Source organism: Alosa alosa, chromosome 3 (assembly GCF_017589495.1).
Source record: "Alosa alosa isolate M-15738 ecotype Scorff River chromosome 3, AALO_Geno_1.1, whole genome shotgun sequence".
In the NCBI taxonomy this organism is placed as follows: Eukaryota; Metazoa; Chordata; class Actinopteri; order Clupeiformes; family Clupeidae; genus Alosa; species Alosa alosa.
The window spans coordinates 26,790,945-26,814,977 of record NC_063191.1 but is presented as its reverse complement, the minus strand read 5'-3'; the positions used below and the strand labels follow the sequence as shown (position 1 = coordinate 26,814,977).

The window sequence follows — 24,033 nt, the reverse complement described above, 5'->3', positions numbered from 1 at the left end:
AAAGTTGTTACAAGCCTCACAATTTAGAATATAATTATAGTTTTTACTATAGTAATCTGTTTGGTCTATTTGATATATGCATTTTGTTGTACTGTATTATGTAAAATGCTTTATCTCTGACTTCTCTGATTCTTCTGACCTTTTCTTGCACATACTGTATGTTTTGTAAGTTGCTCTGAACAAAAGCATCACAAATGAAGATAAATCCAAACATTCACATAACATATACAACATCTGAAGAGTGACTTCAGTGCTCCTCTGAGGAGACCTGTTTGATCATGTGGTCAACAACCCCCACTTTTTCAAAGTAAATAATATTCTGTGAATCTGTGAAACACACTGAGCACACAGTGAGGTGAAGAACACACTAATCCCGGTGCAGTGAGCTGCCTGCAACAACAGCGGCGCTCAGGGAGCAGTGAGGGGTTAGGAGCCTTGCTCAAGGGCACTTCAGCCGTGCCTACTGGTTGGGGTTTGAACCGGCAACCTTCCGGTTACAAGTCCGAAGCGCTAACCAGTAGTCCACGGCTGCCCCATGAAGAGACCCGGAGGTCTTCCTACAACGTATCTGCCTTAAAGAATGCCACAGTGTGATGCTGGGAATGTCTTTAATTGAGTTGTCATGCAGAGGAGATTTTGATAAGTCTCTAGTTTCCAGGGTTACCTAATGACCATGCTGTTCAATCTATTGTAAAACATTACTTGTGAGCAGACTCATAAGGTTTTTTAACCTTTTGGACATTAATGGTTTAATGACTCACAGATTATTATGATGTTTATCTAAGTGGTATTGATTGATAGGCAACAAGGTTAAATCCTTAGCACAGACACAGTTTTAATGTAAAAAGTGGTTACAAAGTAAAAAGTGACCAACATATAGGTTAGATAAAACAAACTTTTCCACAGATACCTTTGTCCTTCTAAGACAAAATACATGGAGCTTACAACTCTCGGAATGATAAATAAATAATTACGTCAATAAATTAGTTGATAAATCTAGCTGCAGGGCTAGGTCTCTTTGCTTACACAGTTGATAAAGACCTATGCACACATGGACCACCACACTTGCAATACAGATGGAAGAAATGTCTCGAACAAGACAGAGGAAAAAAACAAGGCAGGCAGGAAGATGTATTTGTGTTCTTAAGACACACGATTTAGCAATGGTTTAGAGGCCTAAATATCTACCTATGTCCAGAATAATGACCCCGATCTATGTCCAGAATAATGACCTCTTTCTCTAGATATCTGGTTCTTCCTCCTCCTCAAACAGCTCATCATCCTCATGTGCAGAAGCATCCTGACACACCTGATACTCAGCCACCAGGTCATTGACATTGCTTTCTGCCTCAGTGAACTCCATCTCATCCATGCCCTCGCCAGTGTACCAGTGGAGGAAGGCCTTGCTCCGGAACATGGCGGTGTGCTGGGCCGCGATGCGCTTGAAGATCTCCTGGATGGCCGTGCTGTTGCCCACGAAAGTGGATGCCATCTTGAGGCCCCTAGGAGGCACGTCGCAGGCGGACACCGTGATGTTGCTGGGCAACCAGTCCACAAAGTGGCCGCAGTGTTTGCGCTGCATGCTCAGCATCTGTTCGTCTACCTCCTTCATGGACAGGTGGCCGCGGAACATGGCCGCTAACGGTCAGGTAATGACCGCGGCTGGGGTCGCACGCCGCCATCATGTTCTGGCGCTGAACATTTCATGGGTCAACTCGGACACGGTGAGGGCGCGGTAACTCGCGCTGCCCCTTGCTGTCAGTGGGGCGAACCCTGGCATGAAGAAGTGCAAGCGAGGGAAGGGCACCATGTTGACCGCCAGCTTGCGCAGGTCAGCATTGAGCTGCCCCGGGTAGCGTAGGCAGGTGGTGACTCCACTCATAGTGGCTGAGACCAGGTGGTTGAGGTCATCATAGGTGGGGGAGGGCAGCTTGAGCGTGTGGAAACAGATGTCGTACAGCGCCTCGTTGTCGAAGCAGAACGATGCGTCGGCGTGGTCCAGCAGCTGGTGGACGGAGAGTGTGGCATTGTAGGGCTCCACCACCGTGTCAGACACTTTGGGAGAAGGCAGCACACTGAAGGTGCTCATCATGCGGTCGGGAAACTCTTCCCGCACTTTGGCCAGGAGCAGGCTGCCCAGGCCTGACCCCGTGCCCCCGCCCAGCGAGTGCAGGAGCTGGAAACCCTGCAGCCAGTCACAGGCCTCACTCTCCCTCCGCACCTTGTCCAGGATCTCATCGATCAGCTCACTGCCCTCCGTGTAGTGACCTTTGGCCCAGTTGTTACCAGCTCCATTCTGACCTACAGTACAAAACCAATCGTGGAACATGTGACCCACTTGAAGCATCAGACGGTTGTGGATAATTATAAGATGGTCATGGGTAGTTGTAAGTTACATGTTGCAACTTTCATCACCAATCAGGAATTAGGTTAGAGTAGCCAATGAAAATGAAATACAATATTTCCAGTTCACTTCATGATGTATTTTGAATGTATGATATGATGCAGTACACTTTTCTCTTATATTTAGAAGAGGGACATTTTAACTGGAAATCAAATGAAGGTTATTTTGATGCAGAGATGGCTACTTCTGTCAGGTGATTTATCTTGTTTAATCTTATCATCTGTGAAGAACAATGATGACTTACAATGAACAATAACAATGAGAAATCTGTAATTCACCCACCAAAAATGTAGTTGTCGGGACTGAAAAGGTTGCCAAGGTGCCCAGAACGGACACTGTCCATGGTACCAGGCTCCAAGTCCACCATAATGGATCTTGGGACAAACTTGTTGGCTGGCAAAGTAAATTAAGACATCTCAGTTTTTTACAATACAATGAAAACAGTTTCTACCGACAGTGGGTTTTTACACACTGCCTGTTTTATTAGTTAATGTATACACACAACTTCAAAATCAGACATGCAAGTATAAATAAAAACAACTGTTTTACAGAATAAAGCAACATGATTTTAGTTCTTCAAACTCATTTTGATACCACACTGATTTATGAAGTCTCTAATATTGCCAATGTGCGTCCAGAATGCCTGGCATTTCACTGTTGTCGTGGGTAGGACCATGACCCTTTTCATCAGTATTGGATCAATTAGGTATCCCCTTAGCACTAAATGGGTATTTAGTTTGTTGAAAACTGTACTTCCTACATTTCATTACTTAATAATAAGCATGGAACCAACATTATATCCTGTGCACTGCATTTTTCCTCTTCAGAACCAACAGCAAACAGACTTACCAGAGGGCTCACTGAAGTAGACATTGACTCTTTCTAGCTGCACAGATGAATCCCCCATGTAGTATCCAGCAGGGTCAATGCCATGCTCATCAATGATCTCGCCCCAGAACTGAGAGCAAACTAATACAAAATCAGCCTAGACAACAATGATGACAAAACATTCTGTGCCACCTCAACCTAGGAGTATAGCACGTCATATAATTTGATATAAGATGCAATGAAAAGACATTTTAATATGATGCTGATAAACCAGTGGAATGTACGCTGTACTGAAATCTAGTCTTTCAGGATTGCTGAAATGTAACTAGAATAGTTTTACATTACCTTGGTTCCAATTTGATTGCCACACTGCCCAACTTGAATGTTTACAATTTCTCGCATGGTTTGCCTTGTGGGATGTACACCTCCTCATCTGAATCCGCAGAAGGAGTAGAGTCAGGGCAGGTTGTGCCTTTTTGTAGTCCCAAGTTTCACCATAAGTGACGTCACTTATAAGGGGCAGAGATGTCAACCTTTGCAGCTTTAGGGGAGCAGGTGTTGTCAGTTGTGAATATGTGTGTGCAGGTGTTGTTGACTTCAACTTGGACAGCATCAACTTTCTAATTTATACATGTTTGCCTTCATGTGCAAAGGATGTACATAATTTGTTTGATTCGTTTTTAAAAAATATATATATTTGGTATTTGTTAACTATCTTTGCTATTTAGCTGTTTATTAGCTGTCAATTAGTAGTAAAAATCAAAATATGTAAAATGATGACAACTGTGTTGCTTGCAGTTTTGTGGAGCTGTTAGTCTCCAAGCTAACAAGACCTAACAAGCTGCCTGGCAGTTATTGATAAAATTACATATTTTAGTCCATCAATATTCAGGAACTGCAACAGCAAAAATATTGACAACCTGACTGTCACATCACACATAATAATACCAAGCATTACTGTGACTAAAAGACGACCTCACCAACATAGTAAACAGTCCTGATATCTTTGTAAATGCCTTCATTTTCCTAAGGTGCTTCCTTATTCAGCATCACTGTATGTCTGAAGCGACAGTTGCTTATCCTTTGATGGTAAGGTTGGCGGGCATCTGGCCCGGGAAAAGAGGAGTACAGGGGACCTACCCTCATTTTTTCCAAATATACTTTTGTTCTCCTCTTGCCAGCAGGGGTGGATTCATTGATTTTTGTAGCCAAGGGTGATGACATTAGAAATGTTCAGTGAACAGTAGGTACAACTGCCTGGTCATTATTTTATATTAAATGTTTAACATATTGCATTGTAGGCTATACTATATTATCACATATTCAAAATAAATACTACAATTATTGGGGGTGAGGGGTAGTAATAGTCTAGTAATAAATCACAAGTTAATATATTTGCCAAAAATGTGGGCTCTATTCTCAGATTCAGTTGCAACCAGTTTGATTCAGCTTTATTTACCAATATTTTCATTTCTGCTGAACCAAATCTCTGATCACACTTATTACTTTATTGCAGGTTAAATGAAAAAAAGCATCATATTTAAAACAATTAGAACAGCATCAAGCAATATACCCAGGCATATTGTAGGTTATAACCTTAGCAAATTGCACTAAGAGACTTTTGTCAGGAGGAGTTATGGTTTACAATGAGCTCATGCGACATTTCCATTGGACAGATGGGGCCCTCAAGACACAAACAGACACAAACAAGGACACACACACGCACACACACACATACACAGACAGACAGACAGACACACACACACACACACACACACACACACACACACACACACACACACACTTGCAACTTTCCATTTTAAAACCATAAAACCACCTGGTAATGTTTGATTGACTGGCAACTTTTGTCATCTTGAGTTTAGGATAGAGAATCCCAGATGTCAGCACTCAGCATGGTTCCAGAGGATTGGAGCCTTTGACTGGCCGTAGGTACTTATCACCCACAGAGCCTTTCAAATGTGGAAGTCAGGAAGTTGCACTAACAAGGTGCTGACTTCAGAACTATCAAGCAGGGGTCTTCAATAATTGACCACATCTAGGTTCAGGTGCTTTTGTCTTTTGACAAACCAGGCTTTTTTCATATGGTGCATTGTTGGACCAAATGGCTGTTTGAGTTGGTGTTCACATGAATATCCTACAGCAGGCCTGTCATGATAACGACTACCAATGTATATTACATTACATTACATTACATTACATTACATTACATTTACATTTAGCAGATGCTTTTATCCAAAGCGACTTGCATATATCAATTATATTACAATTGTCCCCTAGAGCAACTCAGGGTTAAATGCCTTGCTCAAGGGCACAATGGTTGAAGAAAAGTATACAACTTTTACGGCTATAGTTCCCAGCTCATTAGCCACTACACTACCACTACCAATGTACCAAAATCTATTAGCTCTGTTTGCTCTGTAAATTGATATGTAAAAGAAATAGCACTGGACATGTCATTTCTTTTGACTCCCAGAAACAGAAACAGACACCGCCGTTTAGCTCTGCGTCATCCAAAGCGCATGGCTGTGTCAGCTTGACTCCATCTGGCTGACTAGAAGAACTGTGGAGATTACCCAGTTTTTTTGCCCTGAGAGCAAACTTGGATCAGACCAATTTACAGTCTGCGGGGGTCTTAAAAGGCCTATGATCGAACGCTTGGAGCCGTGGTTCCATATGTTATGGTGAAAAAAGGCAAATATTGATTGGCACACCATGCCCTCCGGTTCAGACCTGCCATATGACCTCTGTGATTATAGGGAGGAAGGAGGGCTTCTCTTCAACGGTGTCTGAATGAGCAGCTGGCAGCTTAGAGAGTCAGTCCAAGGTCCAGGTTGGCAAGAACATTTGACAAAAATCATCTGACCAGGAAAAATAAAACACCATGACAAAGGAGAGGAGGAGGAGGAGGAGGAGAGGGAGAGAGAGAGAGAGAGAGAGAAATCAATCAGATCCAACAACTGAAGAGTGATATGTGTAAAGGTTTGTTCAGCATGATGCGAGGTTCTGGGTAAAGGTGCTTGTGTGGGTATGAGGTATGTTAGTACTGCCCTCTTGTGGTCCATATTTAGTATTATTTCCTAAATCATGCCTGCCTGCCCTTTTTACATTAAATATTTTATTAAGCAACCATTTCTCTAATAAGTCTTTTTGTTTCTGTCTCTGTCTGTATATACTACAGACAGAGACAGAAACAAAAGCATACATTGCAAATGTTTCATACACAATAATGTCCATACCTCAGTTTGATATTTGCAGATAGATAGATAGATAGATAGATAGATACTTTATTGATCCTCAAGGGGAAATTCAAGGGTCAAATAGATAGAAATTGACAAACATATCAATTGACAAACAACCATTCATTTCCATACTGTGCTAATAAGTTAATAAATTGTGTCTGGGTCGGTTTAGGTAAAAGGAGAGGGAAAACAGCACTACACATAAGACATGCTTATAACAGCAGGATGAGTTTGTAGAACATTGTCAGTAGGGGGAGTCGTAGTGAAACAAATATACTTTCAGTTAGGAAACACAAGAGATAAGTAAGTATATATACTCTTTTGATCCTGTGAGGGAAATTTGGTCTCTGCATTTAACCCAATCCGTGAATTAGTGAAACACACACAGCACACAGTGAACATATTATATATTTAAAGGCTTCTATTCCCAATGCTCCTTTTCCCCAGTCTATCTGTCAGCATTCACTGGCTGTTGGAGATTCATACCAGCTCATGGTCAGACCCACAACCGAGCTGGACACACAACAGGCTAGGTCCCACCCCATAATCGGCACTGATACTCTCTGTGGAAGAATAACGCGGTGAAGTGATCTGCCACCACATTCTCTCTGTCTGCCCTTCATCCCGTTGTTTCTCACCTTGTGGTCGTGGCTAGCAGCGTGTAAATGTGTTCTCTAAAGCCTTTTGGGCTTTATCTGTTTACTGAGGTGGGTCCAGTGGGCACTGTTTGCTTGTTCTAAACTAATGAGTGAAAAGTTGCAGCACTGAAATGAAACCTAAACTAGACCAGTTTAATGACCAAAATGGGTGCCTTCTGACTGGGCCTGTCTGTAATTCCTCTTTCCTCTAAACCTTTGCATATTGTTGCTTTAAAACCTCAATTTTGTTATATTGTCAGCCCAGAACATGTTTATATGCTTAATTTATCTCCAAAATCGAAGATTTAACAAGACATTCTCTTCTACTCTTCTCTTAATATGCTCTGTGCTCTGTTTAATATGCTCTGTGCTGTACGTATGAGTCCTACTGTCCTTTTCCTACACTTAGATTCACAAACAGTCCTGTCCTATAATGCTCTTGTGAAATAATAGCTCATGAAAGGGTGTACTGAAGCTATTTTTGGTCTGATTTGCGGTGCCACAATTAACCCTGACCCCAATAAGAGATGCAGGGACTCCAAGAGCTCGAACCATCCCATCAGTCACCTGCAGCCTTTGTAGCCTATTAGACTCCTGCATATAACATGGGTATCTTGAGTGGGCGAGGGAGGAGAAAACAAGGCTACAGTAATTGTTAACTCTGATGTATGTTTTTGTTTTCTTTGCTAAAATCTGTCAGTGTAATTGGCATCTAGCTTATAATTGATTGAATTTTCTACTCTGAGATTAAGTCTGTGTCCCCATTAACAGTAATGGCAATGTGGCAGCACAAGTGGAATTTTGTTGGAGTCAGGGTAAGAGCAAGAATGACAAATCAAATCTCAAGCCAATACTGTTGTACTATAGGCTACTGAAATAAAATTGTATATGCTTGCCAAATTGGCAAATTACGTAATGCCAGAGATAAAGGAAAAGTATGTCTTTGTTTGACATGAAAGTATTACCTAACTGGAGTATTTGGAGTGAGCACAACCAAACAGAAGTGGAGACAATTGTATTTGTATAATTCTATTCTATGAACAGGAAATTGGAGTTGTTCCTCATGTTTGGAATGAGGTTGGTTTGTTGAATCCTACCACACTGCATACTGCAGTAATATGGCTCCTTGAGGCTATTGCTAGTGGCACTGCTTTGAGTGTTTGCAGACTTATTGCTGAAAGGGTTTTGATTTATATCAATTGACAGTTTTGCTTACTGGCTTTCCATCTTACCCATAATAGCTACTCTATGTGAGGGTAATGGTATGAAGTGGCTGAAATACTGCTGCCTTATTTTGCAGTTTTATAGTGAAATAAAACCTATTTCAGAACACAAACAAAATCCGCTGACTCCAGCATTAAGAGTTAGAGTTATTCCTCAACCATGTCATCATAGAGGGCAGATAGCCTACAACTGACCTCTCTGCTACGTCCTTTGCATGTCACCTGCAAGAGTAATATTTAACTACATTACATTAATAAAATGTACTGTACTTTTATTAATCTTTTAAACAGGAAACATTAAATTAAAATACATTTTGAATACACATACATTTCCCACATTTATTAGACACACCTGTGGCTGTAAATTATCAAGGTAAAAGTCTTAACAGAAGAAGGCTGTTCGATCGACACTGTGTCCTTATCTTCAACTTATCTCTAACTGATTGCATGTGGAAAGCCAGCGTTTATGATCCAGAAAGAAGTTGCAGGTGAGTTAATGATTGACTTGAGTTTCAGTAGGGTGGCAAGCCCATTGTTCAAACTGCACAGCACCTCCCATATGACTCAAACACTGATATTTCGGTGACCTCATGCAAAATGTTGTTAACCTTAACCTCTAGTCAACTAATGTTGTTACTGTAAGTGTTGTTACACAATTATCAGTCAACATTATTAGTCATCTTGAATTTCCCCTAGGGGATCAATAAAGTATCTATCTATCTATCTATCTATCTATCTATCTATCTATCTATCTATCTATCTATCTATCTATCTATCTATTTTGAACACACCATAGTTGCAGCATAGTAATGGCTTCAGGGGATACATTCCATGTTATAGGTATTCACACATAAGCCACTATTATCTTATCCTTAAAACTTCTATTTACAGTCTAGTTTCTTGGATAGCTATCGGGCAACAAAAAATTAGGAAACTGAATCAGAAAATAGAGCCAACGGAGTCTGAGAAATTCAGAGATTGAAGCAAGGTCAAACCTGAAACCCACATGATAATGCATTCGAAGAGAGCTTGAAACAGGTCTACAGTAGAAGGTAAAGAGACACTGTATTGTAGCCTATATAGGCATACTGATGAATTAAGTAAGGTGTGGGCCATTTTGCCAGAAACGTCATCAGGACATGTGAAATGTTGAGTCATATGATGAACATGAGACCTGACAGAGTAGCCTAGGCTCATTGGTTGTCTAACTGGCTACATGTTGCCATACTGTAATGTTACATGTCTGTCTACTACACTTCTCAATCAAATGAATTATTTTTGAATGACTATTCATTTATTTTTCTTTCTTTATTCATTTATTTGTGTTATAGCCTACCTTGAACATAGTACTCTCCTCTTTGTAATGTCGTAGGCTACATATGCAATATAAGGAAATTAAATATCAAGACTGATTTGTTAATTGTTTCAATGAAATGAAGAAATATCTCACTCATTATAACCCCCACACACACACACACACACACACACACACACACCCGGTTGAGCCATGGCAGCCGTGACGTCACTCGTCAAACCAGTGTATTGAGTTGAGGATAGTGAACGGGGGATAAACAGCAGCTCCGGAGATCCCACGAAGTTCGAGTGCCCTGGAGGCAGAATCTGCTTTGCATTACCGACGCGTTTAGACCCCAACAATACAATTTACAGAGGATTGTTGTGTACGTGCACTTACCTTCCTCCTGGACCGTTCCATCCGGAGTTAAACCAAGGTAAGAGGAAGGAGGAATTCTGAACTGAGTCAAAAGTTGGTGTGGTTGATCGGGCGGGGATGGTGATGAAGGCAGGGTTGTTGCATTTCACTGTGCTTTTAGTTAGCAGTCTACTTCATTTGATTCACGAAAGTGAAAGAATTAAGTGTAACCGGAGTCGTTTTTAGAAAATATCGCTACATTGTGTCACCCATAATGGTCTGAGAGAGAAAAGACTGTGAAGAGACGCTCATTTAGCCCTTGTTGCTTGCTTGTCTCATGCGAGACCCTTTTGTTGTGTAGGGTAGGCTACTACGGGTTTTCACATAACGGAATGGGATGTTCATTGATGGGATGATCACTGGATTCGACATTCTAAGAAATCGTTTATTTCCCGTCGTTCACCCATCACTCCCATACAATAATTTGCAACACCGTCTTCGACGCGGCTTTGTTTGAGCTTTCTCAAGCCATTGTATACTCTTGACTAATGTTAGGCTACATTGTAAAACATGAATTTAACCTTCAGCCAAACTACGGTTAACCCAACCGTTTAAGGCTCTAGCCTTTGCCACTTGAAATCGCCTACTGGTTTATGCTTGCACAGCATTAAACATGTCGCCTTGGTTGATATCATAATCGTTACATTGTTTTACAGGCATAACCCAGCAGCGCATGCATTCCTCTTCGGTAACCCATTTCTGCACGTGTATTTCTTGGTAAATTCGTACTCTGCTGGTTTCTATTCACTGTTGTAGAATGATTGGTCCATATTGTATGATGGAAGTTATTGCAAGCCCGTTGGCAACCTGTAACCTATGTAAGTAGACTGTGTGTTTGTGTACCACCAATTTTGATGAGCAAAAATATATCCTATGCATTCTTCAACTACAGCCTTTGTACTCACAGGACTACAAAGGCCATGTGCTCAAGGCCACACACATGTCTTGAGTCAGTAATGGAGTTCTCCAAGCTCTCCTAGGTCCCTGTTTTGTCTGGGATCTCTTTCTTTGTCTCTTCCTAAAAAGAAACATACACACACCCTTAAAATTAAGGTAAACATCTTCAAACCAATTTTAAAAATGACTAGTATTTGTGAAATCATCAAGACCTGTGATGAGACAGATGAAATCGGTCTTTTCCTGACACACCTTGACTTAGGGACCACGCCCCCCACCATCCCCTATGCACCAAGATCTGCATGCTTGTTGAGCCGTGCTCCCGCTGCAATGCCAGGCATGTCAGGCAGGAGCTCTACTCAAGGGTGCTTTGCTTAGTCATAACCACTTTGCCCGAGCCCATCTGTCTTTGGCTACTAATGCCCTCTCGTACTGAGATTGCGACTCCTGTATGAGTGTTTCATGAGTTGTGTAAACACTTGGGGTCTGTACAGATATGTCAGGGATGCTGCAATTTCTGTGGTTCAGGTTGAACCAGACTGCTTGGAGAAAATGTATCATGTTGTGTACCTACCAGATGATTGTAACGATTGATTAATGATTTTTCATATTTTCTTTACAAGTTAGCTGTTCAAATGAGTGATTTGTTTTTTCAGCGGATCTGAGTACGGTTGTGATATACAAAGACCAAAACAGTTAGATTTCTGTGAAGCCTTTATGAATATTTTATAGCCGGTGAACAAAATGGGTAGTAGGAGGTCATTAATTTCCCCTTGTTTTTGGAGCGTAGCAAATATGCCCACTCGGGCATGGGGAAAGCCAGCTACGTCCTTGACATCACCTTCAATTTGCAGCCTTCCTTTGCCTTGGATGCCATCCAGCCATGTCAACCATATAGGTACCCCGCCCCTCCCAGCAGATTGGAGATTCCGAGTGCCCCTCCATGACTATGCCTGCCATTCCCCCATGTTACTGATCTCTCTCTCTCTCTCTCTCTCTCTCTCTCACACACACACACACAATCCAGCCTTCACTTGGATGAGGCCTCTGGAATTTGTTGTGTACACTCGGAACCCTTCGCTACCAGTCACCAATTTTTAAACAAAGAGTCGCAAACAGCTTTCTCTGGGTCTGCTTTCTCTCTCTCTCTCTCTCTCTCTCTCCTCCCTCCCTCCCCTCTCCCTGTCTCCCTCTCGTGCCTGTAGCTTCATCTCTCTGTCTCTTTGTGTTTTTGCAGGGTTCCCTTCCTTAACCTAGCAGAGCTGTAGAGAGTTGGTTGCTGTACATTTATCTCTGTCTGTGGGAATTCCATAAGTTGTGCTCCACTGCCAGGGTTTCAAGTGACTGTAGCTGGCAAAGGAGCTGACACTGAAATTAGACCGGATGCTGTGTTGGTGTCGCTGATGCCAACAAGAGGGATGTATGGTAGCAGGGACTCAGAGGCAAGGACCATAGAAGTTGTAGAGTATTTCTCTTTCTCTCTCTCTCTCTCTCTGTCTCTATATGTGTGCATCTCTTCTCTGTCATCTCCTCCAGGCCATCTCCAATAGCATGGTTTGCTCTGAAGTTATGACCTAAATGCACTAGATATTCTCTATATAAGGGTATAATTACAGTATTTATGGGCTTGGCGAGGCCTCGGAAGTGTTGGTCTGCGTTGGAGCTCCATTGTGGCTTGCTTGTGCATATTTGTAAACGTATTGCTTTCTCACATGTCCGTGGTCATCATGGTTTGCCATCTCTACTCTGGCGCTGAATGTCTTTGCTTTAAATGGGGATCTCTGTTTTTAGTACCGGATGATGTCAGCACTGTGTGTTAAATGATGGCTGGAAAAGTGTTTCGTTTTGTCGACATTTTTCCCCCCTTTCTAGCCCTCTCCCTTGAGGATCACTGATTGTAGAGAGTGAAGTCTCTTGTCATCTGTAATATTTGTTGTTTGGAAAATAGAGGGTGTAAATGCTAACGTTGGTTTAGCGAGCATTGCATCTAGTAATTGAAGAAAAAAGCAGAACATCTTACCACACAAACAAACATCCCTGCAAGGATGGGGGGGGAGGGTGTCTTCGTTGGAAAGATGTGGCATGAGATTGAAAGTGGGTAATGAAAGTACAGACATCATGAAGAAAGAGAAGAGAGAGAGAGAGCAAGAAAAAAGGGAGTGATGAAAAAATAGATGGAAAGAACGTAGTCCCACTCCCAGATGGATGGAGGTTGAGGGTAGCTGCTCAGTCATATGACTGCATGAGGACGGGAGGCCCAGGCATTAAACTGGATCGTATCATCTCTAATCTGCATCTATAAACCAGACAGCAGATGCATTGATGGCAGCGACCTTAAAACAGCGCTGCCCTTTGACCCAGGAAGAGAAAGAAAGGTGCTTTAGTAATGCTGCTGCTGCTGCTATGTGTGAGCCATGTTGACTCGCTCTTGACACTTGCTAGTGAATTCTAGAATGCGTGGGATGCTGTTTGTGTATGTCTGAGTTGGCTGGAGTTCCTGAACAGTTGCAGAAGGATATTTGTGCTTGCTGGTGTAGGTGGGTGAGATTTGTGTGTTTGTGTGTATGCTGCACGTTTGTGTTTGTTTTCTATGGAAAAGACATCAGGTTAACATACAATTCATTAGCATCTTGAATTTCCCCTGGGGATCAATAAAGGATCTATCTATCTATCTATTATCTATCTATCTGTCTATCTGTCTATCTGTCTATCTGTCTATCTATCTATCTATCTATCTATTTATCGGTAGATACATTCTCACTTTCATCCCCTCACTTGCCAATAGGCCACCGTTAGCCACTAACATTTTGGACATAGAAGATATAACCTACTAAACTCTTTGTGGGAGAAGGAATACAGAGGGGGAAGTCTAGGAACACTGTGACCGTAAGACTCTGTGGCACCAGATGTGAGAGTCAGAAGCTGCTTGGCTGAAAAGGTCTTCTGTGGGACAGGGAACACCATGGGGAATTGACCAGTGCGCTGTCCCTTGGCTGAACTGCAGTTCCATGTGTTTGTGGTTGCCTACCAGTGACAGTAGTGATGTACGTACGCACACACACACACACACACACACACACACACACACACACACACACACATATACACACACACATACATTGAAGACTATCTCTTCTATTTTATCTGCATTCAACTAGCTCAACAAGGGGCAGCCGTGGCCTACTGGTTAGTGCTTCGGACTTGTTACCGGAGGGTTGCTGGTTCGAACTCCGACCAGTAGGCACGGCTGAAGTGCCCTTGAGCAAGGCACCTAACCCCTCACTGCTACCCGAGCACCGCTGTTGTTGCAGGCAGCTCACTGCGCCGGGATTAGTGTGTGCTTCAACCTCACTGTGTGTTCACTGTGTGCTGAGTGTGTTTCACTAATTCACGGATTGGGTTAAATGCAGAGACCAAATTTCCCTCACGGGATCAAAAGAGTATACATACTAATACTATACTAGATAATGATCCTCACGGGATCAAAAGAGTATACATACTAATACTATACTAGATAATGATCCTCACGGGATCAAAAGAGTATACATACTAATACTATACTTAACTGTTTTTTTTTCATATTCTGCCTCCCTTCGTCTCCCCCTTTCCTGATTCTCTCCATTTTGCTCCCCTGTATCCATCCCCCCCTGTCCTCCCTGACCCTGAGAATCTCATACACCACGTTACAGATTCCTCTAGGCCTCTGGCCTAATCTTCCATCTCCCTTTGAGGGAGAAATGTTACGCCTGTCTCTCTCTCTCTCTTTGTCTCTTTCTTTCCTCCCTTCCTTTCTTTCTCTCTTGTTATCTCTCTTCTCTGTTCCACTCATCCTTTTGGTGTTTCCGTCCCTCTTTGTCAGTGTCCCAGGCCTGAACCTTTTGTTTCCACAGCCCAGCGCATGCCAGTGCACAGTGGAACGAATGGTAGTGTAGAGAGAAAATAATGGAGAGAGAGATAACTGGTGAGATGGAGGTGAAGGACACACACACACACACACACACACACACACACACACGTTGGATCCACACAGCCGTGGGGGACTGAGTGAGGCCTAAGAGGGTCCATTAATTTATTTTGTAGTCATAAACACCTCGAGCTGGGACTTGTTGGAGAATAATTAAGGGTCGATAGCAGCACTTTCGTGCCCCCATCCCTGGCGCAAGTTCTAGGTGCAAGACAAGATGCTGAAATTCAACACTGTCGGCCAGCAGCCGCAGCCTACGACCAGCCCATACACTTAAGGACCATCAACATCCTGCTGCCCTGTGAAAAACACGAGACAGTGAATATCTTGGATCCAGTTTCTTGAACTGAGACAAGAGTTAGAAATAGAATCCAGGGCATTTCCATTACAGAGGAGGCCCCTACCTGTGCTAAGTCTTATGCCCATCTTTGACAGAACAACGCAAACACATTTTCTCTGGTCTATTCCCGTACTGCGTTATTTTCCTTATACACCCGACACAATGCCGTGATTTGGCCTTGCACTGTTGTGGTAATGTAGACATCTATTCATAAGTTTCCCCATTCTGCACTGAATCTGTAACCAAATCTGTTCCTCCTCCCCAAATGATGAAGTTAATTGAACGATTCTAGAATGCTACACTCTATCACAGTGTTACGCTGGTCTGCTGGTAGGAAAATACTATTACTACAGTAGTAGGCTATAGTAAGCCTACTACTACTACCACTAAGACCTGCCCCGTATAAACCTCCCTTACTAACTAGAGCCCTGTCTTACCCCCACCAATTTGGAACTGTCATCACAATGCCTGAGAGACTGGAGAGATTGGACGATTGGACTGGGAAGAGAGATAGATCTGATTAGAGAGAGAGAGTGTGTGTGTGTTTGTGTGTGTGTGTGTGTGTGTGTGTGTAGGGGGGGTATTGCAAGACATCCTGGCGAAGACGGAGAAAAGACGCCTGCCTCCCAGGCTGCCACTGTCAGAATAAATCTGCCAGCTGAGAGGGACGGCGTTTGTGAGTTTGCCTTTCATTGCCAGGGAGATTATTTGTAGGAAAGTGTTGGCGGAGTCAATTTCTCTCTAATTAATTTGATTAAGCTGGTTCCCCCCTCCTGCGCTCCCCCAGTGGAGCATTTTGCTGACCAAGAAAGAAAATGAAGAAACGTCGCCGAATATGTCTAGACTTGAACTGAAACACATTCACTTTACACAGAACGAGGATTAGCAGAAATGCAAACAGCCCTAAAGCAGTATTGCGCAAGGGGATCACGATCTGGAGTGAAATTTGATTGTTAGCAGTTGTCTAGCCAGTTTGACGTTGTCTAAATTATAGTGCTCTTTGTATGGCTATGTCTAAACTTGCTTCGGCTTTTTATTGCATTGTGGCTGAGACCAGTAGGTACAGTTTACCTAAGCCAGCCACCCTGCTAACTGAGGGTGAACATTTGAACAAGGGCTAGGTTATTATGGCTACATAGGTATTAGCGGTTGCTATGTATTTAATGTAGCTGGAAAGGTTACACCCAGATTGGCTTCTCTTCCTGTAAATTCTTGGACAAAACAAATCCTGCCATGCTCCATCACACAGACCTACCAATAAAAATGTCAGCCTACCAGCTGCATTTGCAGAGTTTGAGATGATGTTGAGATATGGACACATGATGTTGAGATATGGTCGACACATGATGTTGAGATATGGACACATGATGTTGAGATATGGTCGACACAAGATGTTGAGATATGGACACATGATGTTGAGATATGGACACATGATGTTGAGATATGGACACATGATGTTGAGATATGGACACATGACACCTCCCCGCTTGATCCTTATATCCCCCCTTTCTACCCTTTCTCTCTCGCTCCTCTCCGCCATCCTTCTCTCTCTCTCTCTCTCTCTCTCTCTCTCTCTGTCTCTCTCTTTCTCTGTCTCTCTGTCTCTCTCTCTCTCTCTCTGTCTCTCTCTTTCTCTTTCTCTCTCTCTCTCTCTCTCTCTCTCTCTGAAAGCATCCTCTCCCCTCCCTGTTCCTTCCCCATTATTCCATCCCCTCCCCCCTCCTCTACAATCACCCCTGCTCCTCCATCCTTTTCACCTCTCTGCTGCATCCCACTCTCCATTTCCATCTCTCTCTTTTTCTGTCTTTCTCTCTCTCTCTCTCTCACCCCATCACTTTTGTCTTCCTCTAACCAGTAAACCAAAAGCCTCTTCACTCATCCTGTGAAAAGAGCCAGTGTCATTAGACTGCCTAAGCCCTATGCAGGGATGTTGCTGCGTTTTTGTTGTTCTTTACTCATGGCAAAAGCTGTGCTAGCGTCTCTCAGACTTAGCTTTTTAGCCGTGCAGATTATGATGGCTTCTACAGTCGAAGGTCTCCTCTGTGTCTCGGGAGCGCTCCTGTTGTGAGCCGTGAGTCGAAGGTCTCCTCTGTGTCTCGGGAGCGCTCCTGTTGTGAGCCGTGAGTCGAAGGTCTCCTCTGTGTCTCGGGAGCGTTCCTGTTGTGAGCCGTGAGTTTTGGCACGCCGGCTGCTTTTACCGGCAGCCGCAGGAGAATCTGCATGGCTCAGTGGCAAAGGGTGTCTGCTGAGGTCAAGCTGCGATGGAGCCAGCTGCAGTGAATGGGACTGGGGTAATCGGCAAGCTATTTACACACATACACACACACACACACACACAGTCAATTACCGGAGAAAATGGGGAAGACCCTGAAGAGGGACATTGGGTGTGTGACAGCGTCTAAGCACACACACGTGTGTGTGTGTGTGTGTGTGTGTGTGTGTGTCTGTGTGTGTCTTTGGCCAGGGGTGTGAAATCACTCGTATTGCTGAGGATGCAATACAGGGCTGTTATTTATGAGCCGAGGGGTTTTCAAGGGTGAAGATACACGGAGGTCAGAGCCTGCTATGTGCTTTAAGACACATGAGTGAAGACACACACACACACACACACACACACACACACACACACACAGTGCGCGTCTGCTCCCTCACCAGGCTGCCATGTAAAGACTTGATGATTAAGCTGTGTGTGTGTGTCTATGGGTGATTGGAAGGCTGCCATGGACCAATCCTTCTGCCGGGGTGAATCTGGACAAGGAATTGGCTTATGTTTAATTACTCAGCTGCGGAGCTCTGTGTAATTGTAATTGTGTGTGTGTGTGTGTGTGTTTGTGTGTGTTTGTGTTTGTGTTGTTATCACCAAACCATATATCAGCAGATGTTGTATTTAAGGTGACTGGTAATGTCACCTTAAATACAACAGAGATAATAGAATGCAATAACAGAGAGAGAGACAGAGTGTGCTTGTCAGCTAATGTGTGACCCAGCCTGAACTGGCCTTACTGGGTGGTTGGTTTGTGGCCAGCTGCGTTGTTTACAGAGAGAGAGAGGAAGCCAGTGGTGGGACCTATGGTCTCTACGCTCTCTTGTTTAATGGACCTCTGACACACAGCCAGAGGGACACACACACGTTACGTTCAAACGGCTACATTTTCTTCCTGTTGCTGAAACGAGTCTTCAGTCAGGCCTCAGTGTTTTTGTGTTTTACAGCCTAACACACACACAAAGAAACACGCACACACAGTGACTTTTCCAAAGGCCCTGTAGGAGGTGATTTATATTCGGCACTTTCCCCTGTGTGCGTCTGCGTGCGGGTGTGTCTGTGTGTCTGTGTGTGTGTGTGTGTGTGTGTGTGTGTGTGTGTGTGTGTGTGTATGTGTGTGTGTGTGTGTGTGTTCTTGCCACAGTAAAGGACAGCCTCTCTCCATCTCACAGAATAGCCAGAAAAATATGAAATAATTCCTATTGGAATAGACCGGCTTCATATTATTCATTTTAGCTACCATTCTGCATAAACACTTGTCATTCTCTGTGTGTGTGTGTGTGTGTGTGTTTACTTAATGGAAATTGAACCTGGTCTCAAGGACAAAAGTGTATGGCAACAAAGCGGAGCCTGCACACCGTTTCTTCTAAAACGGAAATTCAAAAAGCTGCTTGTGAAGGGGAAAGGAAAACAGCATTCTATTTCCAGTGACATCAGTGGCAATCATAAGATGCTCAGGTGATGGAAGTGGTGGGGGAAAGTAGAGGAGAGGAGGTATGGAGGTGACTGAAGGAAGGGATGCTTTTTGAACTATTTTTGAGCCCCTCATTTTGCTGAGATACCTCAGAGGAAAGAGAGTGTTCTGCTGTTTGGTGCGTTTTTGTGTAGACGCTGGCTTGTCGTTGCGTGACCATGACTGCATAAAATGTACTGTGTATGCAGCGTATGCCATTCTGATGCTATCAATGTCTCCATTGGGAGCTAGTCTCGCACTCTCTTTCTCTATAGAGCTCCGCTTGCTGCTTGCATTCTTTCCCACTGTTTACACAGGAAGTGATGTCCTTTTTGACCTGGTCATTTCCTGGACAAGTGCTGTGTTTGTCCATTTGGTCGAGTGTCACATTCCATCGGCCGGACATCAAAGCCAACTTGCACAGCCCAACTGTTTCCACACTTTGTCGCTTCTCACTTTTCCATCTCTCTTTCTCACCCTCTTCCTCTTTCTTTTCATTTTTCTGTTTTAATCTCTCTCTGACACACACACACACACACACACACACACACACACACACATTCTGTCTCATTCATTGCGTCTTTCTCTTGACATAACGAGGCTGCTTGTCTCTTCAGGATTTGGACTGATTTGTCAGAGCTGGCGCCTGTTTTGGCACGCTCAGTCTGATGTTTGCTCTGAGTTGTGAAGGTGTGTCATCCCCTGGTGCTGTTGTGCTCTTTCCAGTCAGATTAGCCGCCCCAACGTCCACCTTCAGATCCCTCTGTCAGTGGTCTGTGGACGAAAAGGAGCTCTAAGAGCTCTTCCTCTGGTTGCGTTCAAGCGAGTCCAGGGGTGTTTTGAGGTGAGTTGAGTTGATGGAGTTGAGTTGAGTTGATTGTGTTGAGTTGAGGGTGTTGAGTTGAGAGTGTTGAGTTGAGAGTGTTGAGTTGAGAGTGTTGAGTTGATGGAGTTGAGTTGATGGAGTTGAGTTGATGGAGTTGAGTTGAGTTGAGTTGATGGAGTTGAGTTGAGTTGAGTTGATTGTGTTGAGTTGAGTTGAGGGTGTTGAGTTGAGGGTGTTGAGTTGAGAGTGTTGAGTTGAGAGTGTTGAGTTGAGGGAGTTGAGTTGATGGAGTTGATGGAGTTGAGTTGAGTTGATGGAGTTGAGTTGAGTTGAGTTGAGTTGATGGAGTTGAGTTGAGTTGATGGAGTTGAGTTGAGTTGATGGAGTTGAGTTGAGTTGAGTTGATGGAGTTGAGTTGAGTTGAGTTGATGGAGTTGAGTTGAGTTGTCATTGGCATTGTTGTCATTGAGTAGCGTGTTGGTGTTGTGGTTGTGGGTGTCCGTTGTTGTCCTGAGTGGGTGTTGTGGAGGGGGGTTGAGGTGACAGCTGCTAAGCAGGGCCCCTGACTGAGAGCAGCAGGCGGGTTTTAGAGGGGACTTTAAGGGGATCAGCGCTGAGGAGGATTCCTGGGATCTCCACACCGTCTCTCAGACAACACCAAGCAGGAGGTCAAGCCATGGGGACGCAATGAGTGCTACATTACCAATACGGTGATGAGGAGGATCTTGGTTCACTGTGTGTGTGTGTGTAATGTGTGTGTGTGTGTGTGTGTGTGAGAGAGAGAGGGTGGGGTCTAATTTCTTTTGCCGAGGCTCTGTCATTGTGATGCTTCTGTTATCATAGATGTTTCTGCAGTTGGCTAAATGATGAAAAGCAACACTCACACACACTCCACAACCCCACACACACACACACACACACAAACACAGAGAGAGAGAGAGAGACAGAGAGATAATATCAGAAAGAATCGTCAAAATCTGAGCGAGACAGATTGTGCACAGAAACAGAAAAAGCCTCCAGTTGTCTAAGAGACTTGAGAGATGCTGACAAAGACAGATGAGGATAGGAAAGAGGCTGGCAGGAGGGAAGGGTGTGTGTGTGTGTGTGTGTGTGTGTGTGTGTGTGTGTGTGTGTGTGTGTGTGTTTGGACAGCACAGAGGGAGGGCTGACCCCGGCGAGAGACTAAAGGGTACAGGAGGTGGAGAGGTCACTGGAGGGCATGGAGGGTGGACCGCAGAGTCAGTGGGAAGTGCTGCGTCAGCAGCTCGGCCTGGTCCCACACCCAGCTCTGGTGGAGAGAGGCCTCCGTGCCCTGGTCAGTCTCCTGCTCTGGTCTGATCTGATGCCCCTGCAGCCATAACTCTGGGTTCCTCACTACCCCTGTCATTCTGTCAACGCTGCAAGCCAGAACTCCCAAGCCCCCCTCACACACACACACACACACACACACACACACATACACATACACACACACACACACACACACACACACACAGAAAGAGAGAGCCAGGGTGGCTCCAGGATAAACTGCTCCACTGGGGCACAGATGCTGTCTCGAAATGGTAAATGATAAATCCCAAACAAAACTGTTTCCTTGACCTCAACTCTGCCAAGATTGTCTTTGTGTCTTTACTAACACCAGAGATGGTGCTCCCCAGATAATGCCAAATAACAGCGTCAGCAGCCTGCCTGTCTGAATGCCTATGTTCTTGCTGCTCTCCTTCAAGGTGCTATATGACTGTCACACATTCCTGTAGCAGAATGATTGGGCCTAGCGGAGCTCAGTGTTGGGTTTAATCATGTTTACCCAGCAGGGAGAGACTCAGTCCCCCGGGTATGTTGACAGATGAGTGAGACGGATGTGTCAATGAACAAAAGCCATTGTAGGACTTGATGAAAAGTGTCAAAATTTCAATTGCAGGCGGTTCGAGTTTGAATGTGTCCTGAAGCATCTCCTCTGCTATGTGATATTTGCTCAGTGCAATGATAGGCATCTGCTTTAGAAAAAGATAAAGGGCATAAAGTAACTATGTGCGTGTGTGGATACTGGATAAGGAAAGACAGGCCAATATGTCAACCTGAAGTGAAAAAAGGTGAAAATAAGTGCTTTCACAGCTCATAGAATGGGGGTTATTGTTAAAGAATTAGAAAACTCACACATACATACCCTCTCACACATACTCACACGCACGCATACAGTACGTGGAGGCATAGCCAGTTCATCTGTGCCTAGAAAGACTGTCTTGTTGGGTATTGTTACTATATACACGTAAGACAAGGATTTCAATGCACAGCAGCAGCTTCTGTTCTCATTATAGTAATGGTTCACGTCCTGCCTATTAATGAAGTATTTCCCTTCCATATCCCACTCCCACTCTAAACCTGTCTCCACAGTTATACAGCTCTCTCTCCTCTCTCTCTCACTCTCTCCCCTCTGTCTCTCTCCCACCCTCTCTCCTTCTCCTTCCCCATCTCTCTCTCTCTCTCTCCCTCCCTCCCTCTTTCTCTCAGACGTATCCAGTATAAGAGCGTTATGGAGGGATCCTGGCTCTGGATTAGAGCAGAAGTGGGGGGGCTTGGTGTAGCTCTGCGGCGCGCTGCGCTGCACGGCCCAACCCATTAAAGAAATTACCCACATGTCTGCTCGCTGTGGCCAGATTACGGCCGACATGCTCAGCCAGGGATGCCCGGCTGGTAATGAGAATGAAAAAGGGAGAGGGGGAAGGAGAGAGAGAGAGAGAGAGAGGGGGGGAGTGAGGGAGGGATAGAGGTGCATCCCCTCGTGTGTGGGTTAGAGACTCAAGCTCTGTTTGTTCAGTGTGTGTGTGTGTGCGTGTGTGCGCCCTGTTTCCTGACCCATGATGAAACAGCAGTGGCTGGTGACTTGTGATTGCCAATCCTGTGACTGCACGGCTCCCTGCTCTGCTGCCATCGTGCCTGGTGGGATGACCTTTTAAAACATGGCTGCCATACCACAAATGTACGCCCTCGCAAACACCCACACACACACACACACACACACACAACAACTGAAATGTGCCTGTGTGGAAACGCCCCAGGCTAGGCCCCCCTCCCAGCCACACGCACACACTTCCCACACACACACTTCCCACACTCTTCAGGCTGTGTCACCCTCCATAGAACCCACCCTGACTTCTCCCACTGGAATCTCCAGATGCAGGGAGACGTCGCGGAGGCCAAGCCCTGGGAGGGGTGCCTTGGGTGGGTTAGCATGGCCCTCACGCCCCCCTCTCCCCCCTCCTAAACAGATGTGTGCTGGAGACCCGGGCGGCCGCCTGTGGCAATTGCCGGCATCTCTTTTGGAGCGTCACACGGAATAACCTTCCTCTCTAATCTCCTGATCTGTGAACACTGACTTATGCTGCTGCTCTCGCTGCTGCTGTTGTTGTTGTGTTGTTTGTGCGTTTGTTTATTTTGTTATTTTAGATCTCTCTTATCTATCTCCCTTTTGCCTACTTGCCTGTTTTCCTCCCTTGGGTACGTGTGCTTGTAATCTCGCGCTCACATCTGAGTCCTCCATCCACAGCACTATAATGGTCCCTCTTGTCTTTTTAGATGGCAGAGGAGAAGAGAGAGGAGTGGAGAACATGTTTGCGTTAATGTAGCGGCATGCTAATTAACCGGCTGACTTTTATAGCCATTGAGCGAGTCGTTACATGAGAAAGCGAGAGGGGGCGGGAGAGTGGAGGATATTGAGGGCTAGTTTGTGAGGTGGTTTTAAATGTTGTGCTGTGTAGTGTGTAATTTGGGCCATGTGATTTGCAAACAACTTGTGTAGCGTTTATGAGAGTGTAGGAAGGAGTGTGTGTGTGTGTGTGTGTGTGTGTGTGCGTGTGCGTGTGCGTGTGTGTGTGTGTGTGCGTGTGCGTGGGCATAATGCATGCACATATGAATGTGTACATATCTGTGTGTGTGTGTGTGTGTGGCTGCCAGCAAATGTGTGCGTTGACGGCTGGCGGCAAGAGAGTGTGTGCCGATACTGTGGCGGTGGTGTTGTCGAGGAGGGAAGAGGCCTGAGCTAGCACCCCATAGACAGCCTGAGGGGTGTGCTTGTTAGTGCGAGCGCACACACTCTCCTCTGGGACACATCCCAGCCTTCCTCCACCACCACCACCACCCCCCCCCACTTCCATCCTAAACGCCCGCAGCCACTCCACTCTGTTGCTCCCCTCCCTGTCTTAACCCCTTGCTGCTGGCTGTTGTGC

General features: G+C 44.7%; 1 protein-coding gene and 1 pseudogene across 1 annotated transcript in view; one reads left to right on the top strand and one right to left on the bottom strand.

Moving 5' to 3' along the window:
* Positions 1 to 1,240: 1,240 nt before the first annotated feature.
* LOC125292035 lies at positions 1,241 to 3,634 on the bottom strand (annotated as a pseudogene).
* A 6,271-nt stretch (positions 3,635 to 9,905) lies between these two features.
* The window catches only part of nck2a (NCK adaptor protein 2a), a 37,985-nt gene continuing 23,857 nt past the window's right edge, over positions 9,906 to 24,033 (top strand). The window contains exon 1 of the mRNA XM_048240156.1: positions 9,906 to 10,083. The gene's annotated coding sequence lies outside the window, so the exon portion shown is untranslated. The remainder of the gene's footprint in view (positions 10,084 to 24,033) is intronic.